Genomic DNA, 9,031 nt, shown 5'->3' on the forward strand with positions numbered 1-9,031 from the left:
GAACAGGTGTAATATGGTCCCGCTTCTTGGTGCCAGTCAGGAGGCGAGCCGCTGCATTTGGACTAGCTGCAGGCGACGAAGGGAGCACTGATCTAAACCAACATAAAGAGAATTACAGTAATCAAGTCTTGATGATATGAAGGCATGAATGACCCTCTCCAAATCCTTGGAAGACAAATAGGGCTTAACTTTAGCTAGCAATCGAAGCTGATGAAAAGAACCTTTCACAACCGTGCCAATTTGTCTTTTAAGATTTAGATCAGTGTCCAGAGTCACACCAAGGCTTTTGATCCACTGATATTTGTGGTGAGGGTGTTCAAATTATGAAAAGAGTAAGTAGAACATTCTGCATATCCAAAGACAATAACCTCAGTTTTCGTATCATTCAAATTAAGGTGGCTTTTGCTCATCCAAAGCTTGATGTCAGTTGTAGTGTAATTTTTTATCCGGCTTATATTGTATCCGGTCTGAATCAATTGCATAATCATGTTTGTGTGTAGACTGCTATTAAAGTAGATATTTAGACTGTTATAAAAAGTAGATACTGCATTTAAAGGTAATGGGTAGACATAAATGTGAACTCTCAGTGACATCCTAGCTGTGAACTCTTGGTGACGTCTAAGTTGTAAACTCTCAGTGACATCTCAGCTGTGAACTAACACGGGGCCTCCTCAGATTTACTGCATTATATACTGTTCTGAACTTTCAGGGAACTGTTAGACATACACATATACATGCCATATATGATGTTAAGATGTGATATACTCTACTAAGAATAATAACACGTGTGTAAGCTCAAACACCACACTAAGCACTGGATGAAGAGGGGAGCACACTCACTTGATTTATCGCCTGCTGCACCAAAAGGGTTCATGGGCAGGGGAAGAAGACACACACACACACATTCGAAGGATTGTATTACCTAGCACATGTGTAATGGATTATATTGTATGGAGCACACACGCACACACACACTCAAATGATTGTATTACCCAGTATATGTGTAATGGATCACTTTGTATGGAAACACGAGGGATTGTAGCATGAGAGTCCCTCAGGTTCACGTGTTTTTTAAAAAATAAAATGTGAGCAGCTCCGGAGATACTGGTGGTAAATTATAGCTGAGCCGGAATAGAGAGAAGAAATCTGCTACCAATAGAAACGGGTTGAAAGGGGAAGGACAATAGAAATAGGCGGAGATCTTTCCGACCTCCACCAGCATATAAGCCAGGATAGTGAAAGCAATTTTTTAGTCATACTCCGGAGCCTGACTCATGAGTTTGTCTGTGTTATTGCCTGTGAACACAATAAACTCGATTGCACCAGATCCAGCTTGTCTCCAGTGATTTCCTAAAGACCTGCCAGCTGAACCTAGACCCAGAACTGACATCAGAAGATACTTTGGAAGAGATAAGAAGGACAAGGTCGGGAGCCATCTGGCCCAACTTCAGGCACCGATTTTTGTCACTTCAAGTGGCGAGCCAGCCAGGAGGCAAGGAAGGTCGAAGCCAGAGATCGGGAGCACCGGGCTGTACGACAGACACACAGGTGGCGCCACCAAATAAGGTAAGCAGAGTTTTTCTGTTCAAAAACCGGGTGTGTCTGGGGTGCAGTGCTGGGAGCCGCCCAGGTCAAAGGTATTTGACAAATTCCTCTCCTAAAGAACCTAGTTGTATAATGTATTGAAAACGCAACTAACATCACTGGAGACGGGTAACTCTGCTGCAATACAGTGTGATCGTGGAGCGGAAAGAGTGAATGTGGGTGCGTGTGACTAACGAGTAAAGTATTTAAAGTAAAATAAGAAAAAGAGTACTCAAAAGCACATACGTGGATACCGCTGCCGGGACTTGCCAACGCTCCCTTTAGCCTGTAGGGGTGGGGGTGTTGATGCCAGCCGGCAGGCTGCGCGGGCGGAGTGCTGTGTAGTTTCGCGGATACCGCTGTTGGCTTGTCTAGCGCACTCTGAGTGGGTGCGTCTAGGGGAGACATCAGGCCTGCATAGGCGATCTACCAAATAAAGTTAAAAGGCCTAAAAGCATCTGTGGATACCGCTGTTGTGAGGAAAGTGACCTTTCAGCCAAGAGGGAGGGGAGGTCACCGTAGACGCAACAGGTCTGAACGGGCAGATAGCATAGAGAGAAGTTAAAAAGCTCCTGTGGATACCGCCGTTTGAGGGGGGGAACCTCTTGGCCAAGAGAGCGGAGGAACCACCCCAGGGAACGGGCCTGTACGGGCAGGTGGCTATAATAAGAAATAGAAAAGAGAAAAAAACAAAAAAAAAAAAAAACAAAAAAGTCAACTGATCGATCTTTAAGTGTAAATATTGTAACATACATTGTAATATGTCTGAAAGTAACCTGTAAAATAGTTAAACATAATCTTTGAGGATATCGTGCATGCTATTCATATAAGTGCTGTAAATATAGCTATCTAGTAAGGAAAATATAAATCAAAGGAGGTAGGAAGGTGTCGGGGAAAACTGTGTATGAAGAAAATTAATAAACTATGTGGTGAATAGGCTAAAATAGGATTAAATGGGAAGGGAAGCAAGTGAATAACAGAAACTTAAGTGAATTGTCAAATAAATTAAACAAACAGGCTGCATAGTCGCAGCGTTGTGTTAATAAAAAAAGAGGAAAAATCAATTGGGTAAGTGTATAAAGTCATCACTAGCAGCTAAAAAGGGGGAACTAACGTAACTTTTAGCTGCACCTAAAGTAGATGGAAGAAGGGGAAATCATTGAGGACGAGATTTGGGGAGAAGAGCACTGTATAACAGAGGGCCCTATAGAATATAAGGGGGTACGCACACATTTTGGTTAGAACGCAGCTACATAGATAGCGAGGGGGCTGAGCATTGGCAGGACGAGCAGGAGATCAACCAAAAACTCTGGCAGATCACCAAATTTGTTAATTTAAAGGAAGTGAAAAAAGAGTACCCAGGGGCCCCGTGGGAAACGATTTTGAGAAGACTGTGGGTTCCCTACTCATTAACCCCACTACTGCAGAATCTGTGTGATAATTATCTGAGCGCACCAGTAGCTACACTTCCTCTGCACCAAATCAGCATACAAGGGCCCGCAGGAGGAGAGACATACAATCCGCGGCTGCAGATTGTCATTGTGCCCAGAAAAGTTGAGTGGGAAACAGGTAAATTTGGGTGTCTGAGTAAACGGAAGACTCAAGGGGACGGGTCTTGTGATTTGGAATACAACCCTCACAGAGAGAAGAAATTTAAAACTGCCATAACTGTAGGGAAAATAGTGGTATTGATACGCACAAAAGAAACAGACGAACAACCAGAAATCCCTAGAACAAGTACAGCAAAACAAGGATTCATGGGAAACAGCCAGGGCAGAATGGAAGGAGGGGCGTTGACCCCGATAGAGATGGTGATAAAACAGCACCCCAGTCGTGCAAAACGCATTCGGCGCTGTGCAGCCAAATGGCACAAAAGGACATCGGGAAAGAATCGTTGGCCTGTGCAGGGTACCTTCAATCTGGCATGTTGTGATGAAGTAGAGACAGAATTAAGACACATTGAAGCTCGAGACACAAAGGCAGGCTACAAATTAAAAAACAAGAGAGCCAAGGAAAGAGAAGTACTAGGATGGTTCAGACAGACTGGGACAAGAATAATGGTGCAGCTAGAGGAAAATGACAAAGAACATCGGGCACAGGACGAAGTGACACCCACAGCACCGCCCCTGCTCACACCACCACCGCCCCCATACCCACAAGATCCAAAACAGCCTACAATAGGACAATACCCGCTGAGAAACTCCGAAGCAACAAAAATGTAGGGCCAATTGGAAGGGAAATTTACAGTGACCTTGACAAAGAACAATAAGCAGAGACCCGCTACAAGAGGACAGCGGGGGCCGAGAAAGAAACTACAGTTGGAGACAGAGTCCCTCTCAGAAGCAGAGTGCACCTGTGGATCCACAAGTGATGAAGGGGAGGAGGAGCATGTGGAGAGTGAAACTGCCCCATCTCCAAAGATATACAGACACCGCAACAGGAAGAGTAGTGACTGCACTGGGATTACAACTAGAGAACCAGCTTATAGCGCTAGTAGTGAAGGCGGTCAATCCACTGTCAAACAAACACTACCCACGGAATGGAAGGGAAGAGGGAGGCGGAAGCAGGTGAAAAACAGAAGCAGTGCCCACCACAAAAGTAACCTGAGCCTCTCCACAGATAGACCCGGCTCCCCTATAATAGGATTGCGCAGGATGAAAGGAAAAAATGAAGAGTCGGAATCCAGATCTTTGGGCGCTTTCGGCTACGAGCACTGGAAGCAGATATGGGATTGGGAGACAAAGAACCAATTGTGCAAGGAGGAAGAAGGCCGGAGATCAACTACTATTGACCCACCACCATGTCCAGATCTGCCAATGGAGAATGGACCATGTAATGGAAGTGGTCGCTGTCACCAAGGGCACAGCCCCAGAGGCGCATTATTGACTGATGGCCGAGAGCTAGAGATACGTAGAGAACTGGAAGAGATTAGCCGGAGGACTGAAGACAGATTGCAACACATGAGTCAACTATTGGACACAATACAAGAACAGCGGTTAAGTGAAGGAAGTCTCCAGCAGGAGTCGGAAGAGTCTCCAGCCAGCCCTACCACAGAACATATCACCCTGACACTCCAAGGCACAATGGAATCGAGCAGAGCCCAGCCCACTGAGGAGCACAGCGCTGGCAGACGACCAGCCATACACAGCAGAGTCCAGAGTCAAGGTGGCATGAAGTTGAGAGGAGGAAAAGTCCTCAGAGGAACCGAAGATCTCCTGCATCTGTTGGATGAGGAAGGTAACCGAACTACCATGTGTCCTCTGGTGACACAAGCTAATGGACACAGACAGTACGAACCCTGGCCTTTCATGGACATGATAGGCCTGGCAGAGCGCCTGCCAACACTCACCGATGGCGCAGATAAGTGGATATTGGCTCTGGAAGAAACAACAGCTGGAATACAGCTAGCCCTAGGGGCGTCAAGCTCTGCTCACCTCGTGGCTGGTAAACAAACCACTCAGGAGATATTCACAGAAGCCAATGTGGGAGCGGCTATTGGAAATAACTACAGCGACATGGATTTTGGGCACTACCGCTCCAAAATATGGCGCCAACTGAGGAAACACTATCCAGCCAAGAGAGATCCATCAAAGTTGGAGGGAGAGACTTTGGGAGAGGACGAATGTCCCTCTAAGTTCCTGCACGCTTTTCAGAAGAAATGGAAAGAAGAAACCAGAGAAGCATGGAATGCAAATAAAACAACGCAGAGCCTGTTCAAAATGATGGTTAAAAAGGCCATGCCAGAGAGCGTACAGCGGCGTCTAGAAGATGTGGTAGGGCTGATGAAGATGGACTGGCCGCTGTTCTCAGAGCACATAGTTCACCATGTTGAACTGTATAGGAAAGACAGAAGGAAAAAGGAGGAAGAAGATAAACAGCTGGTCAATAAGTTGACTCAGCTACAGCTGGGGGAACTGAGCAAGTTGGTAAAGAAGGAAAAGGAGAAATCTAAAGTTCAAGCGCCTGTGGTAGCAGCAACTCAAGCAGCTCCTCCAACCATCCCACCCCAGGCACCTCAGCAGACACCTCCCACAGACCCCAGCGCAACAGGGTATAATACCTCTGCCAACGCCACACATCACCATTATTATTACCAACAGATGCCAAGGGGTGGGGGCAATCAGCGGATCCCCAGAGGACGGGGCCGTGGGGGACCGGGAGGATGGAGGGGAGGCAGAAACTACGCACCAGGAAATCAGCAGGTCTTCCAGAACGCACCCAATCCACAGCCAGGCCACCCACATGCAGGAGCAGGCCACCCGGAAGTCAGTCCTGATCCACCTGACAACAAATGCTGGGGGTGTGGCCAACCAGGCCATACGGGCTCAATGCCCTAGCAACCCTTGGGAAGGCCCAGCACAGAATTGGCCCGACATGCCACAACAGCCCCAGTGGTAGGGGTGCCCAGAGAAGCCTGAGGGGGAACTAATGACACCAGCTATATCGCTACAAGCACATGATGAACCAATTGTACCTGTTGTCATCCAGGACCAAGAATACTCATTTATGGTAGACACAGGTGCCACATACTCCTGCATTGGAAAAGAAGGCTCCAAGTTCCCCCTCTCCACGTCATCGATAAAAACAGTAGGCTTCTCTGGGAAATCACAAGTCATACCATTAACAGAGCCCATTCCAATGCTCATTGCAGGCAAAGTCATATGTGCACCTTTGCTATACTCCATCCACACCCCAGTAAACTTGTTAGGCAGAGACATTCTATGCCCATTGAAGGCAAAAATCATGTGTACCCAAGATGGACTGTACCTGGACTTCCCTGATGAACCCCCACGAGGCATGATGTCACAATTACCTCAAGCCACTGCAGACACACAACAAGCCCTTGCCTATTGGCTCCAACTAACACCAGAGGACTCACATCTCAAACAGAAATGGACTGAGTGGGAGAAGTGGATTTGCATGCACTATGACACTGCACACACCCCCACTCTGCCACTGCACTGCACTCTCATGTATGACAGAGATCAGACTCATGTAGATTACCAGGAATGCTGGGATGCAGGGATCAATAAAAAACCATATCTCATCACCAGTGAAGACATATTTTTGGGGCCAGAGGGCGTGGCAGCGGCAGCGCGCCTTCCGGAGGAATTATCAGGGTGGTTTCAGGTGCCAAAGTCAACGCCGCACATCACGCTTTTAGTGGCTAAAGATTATGAGTCTCATCATCTCGGTCCTATGGTCAGGCGTGCTCTGCAGGTGCAAGAGTGGGTACCCACAGACAACAAGTACATTCACATATCTAAAGATAAACAGTTCATCAGGATCTCAGTCAAGGTAGGCGACGAGGTGATAGCAGACAAAGTGGTTGTAGACGGAGTTGCACCCATACAAATGGCAGTCACAACAGAACATGAGGAAATGCTAAGCCAAGTTCCATCTCGATTATGGACAGCCCATAAGACTGATGTAGGGTTAATAAAATCGGCACAACCAGTTCACATTAAATTAAAGCCACATGTTAACCTACCATACCAAAAACAGTACCCTCTCAAGCAGCATGCGATTGATGGTATCCGACCAACGATTCAAGGTTTGGTTGAAGCAGGGGTGTTGGTCAAAACCAAGAGCCCCTGTAACACGCCTATTTTTCCCATTAAGAAACCAAATTCCACAGATTACCGTTTGGTTCACGACCTGAGGGCTGTTAATGCAGTAGTGGACGGAGAAGTGCCACTCGTTCCAGACCCACACACATTACTTTCCAACATACCACCAGAAACTCAGTGGTACACAGTCATTGATTTGTGTTCAGCTTTTTTCAGTGTGCCACTACATCCAGACGCCCAGTATCTGTTCACCTATGAGAATCAACAATACACTTATACCAGATTGGCTCAAGGATATTTGGACTCCCCGTCAATCTTTAACCGTGTGTTGACACAAGATCTTGCTAGCCTGAACGTGCAAAGCACAGTGTTGCAATATGTGGATGATTTGCTCATCTGTAGTCCTACCAAAGAACAGTGTGAAAAAGACTCTATTGCAGTACTCACGGCCTTGGCTGAAGGGGGCCACAAAGTCAGTAAAACCAAATTGCAGTTTTGCCAGCAGTCAGTGGAATACCTGGGGAGAAGGCTTTGTGGAGACAAAAGGTGTATCGCACCCTCTTAGTTGGAGGCAGTAATCAAGGCCCCTCAACCGCAAACGGTGGGCCAAATGCTATCTTTTCTGGGCATGACAGGCTATAGCAGACCCTGGATCTGTGATTATGCCATAAAAACTGCTCCCCTCAGGGCTCTGATTAGAGCCGCCGGACAAACAAATAACACGGCACAGTTAACATGGACAGAGGAAGCAGAAGGAGCGTTCCAAGCCTTAAAAACAGACATGCAGTCTGCCCCAGCTTTGGGGACACCAAACTATGCTAAACCTTTTCATTTGTATGTTGCAGAAAAGTCCGGCTTTGCATGTGCAGTCCTCATGCAAGACACACCCACGGGTAAGCAACCTTTGGCGTACTATAGCACTAAATTGGATAACATCGAGGCTGGCCTACCACCCTGCTATCAGGGACTGGCTGCCGCTGTTTTTGCCTTTCAGAAAGCCTCATCGTTGATCATGGGACACCCTGTGACGCTGTACACTTCCCACCAAATTCATGCGTTGCTGACCAGTCCGCGATTCGTCTTAACACAGGCCAGACGCACGGGATATGAGGTAATCCTATCTGCCCCTGAACTCAACATTCAGCGTTGCACTGTCATTAATCCCGCCACGAAACTCATTTTACCGACAGACGGCACCCCACACGATTGCATTCATGACACAGAAAGGTTTATGCGAGCCAGAGAGGACCTGCATAACCAGCCAATTGCTGCTGATCTCACATTTTTCGTGGACGGATCATGTTTTCGTGATGCCACCGGCAGTCATGCCGGCTATGGCATTGTTCAGTTACAAAGTGATGACCATACCTTTGACACGGTACAGGCCCGCAAGCTTGCTCAGCCCTGCTCAGCCCAACTCGCAGAGATAAAAGCACTGACGGAAGCATGTAAGTTAGCTGCAGGAAAATCGCTAAATGTCTACACAGACTCAGCATATGCTTATGGCGTATGCCATGTTCATGCTAACATCTGGAAACAGAGAGGGTTTCGCAGAGCTGATGGCACCCCTGTAACCCACGGTGCAGCCATCCTCAGTCTGTTAGAAGCCATGACGCTTCCAAAGGCCTTAGCTGTCATTAAGTGTCCAGCCCATCAAAAAACCAACACTTTGATAGCCACAGGTAATAATCTGGCAGATGAAGCAGCCAAACAAGCAGCAATAGGGGCAATTATGGCACCCATTTTGACCATACAGGATTGTGAATCCCTTGTGTCCTTGTCCTCACTAATAGCAGCCCAAGATAGAGTAGATGAGGCTGAGAAACGTTTGTGGCTTAAACGTGGTGCCATTAAGAATACACAAACAGGCCCGGTAC

The sequence above is a fragment of the Epinephelus fuscoguttatus genome, linkage group LG1, assembly GCF_011397635.1.
Source record: "Epinephelus fuscoguttatus linkage group LG1, E.fuscoguttatus.final_Chr_v1".
Lineage (NCBI taxonomy): Eukaryota > Metazoa > Chordata > Actinopteri > Perciformes > Serranidae > Epinephelus > Epinephelus fuscoguttatus.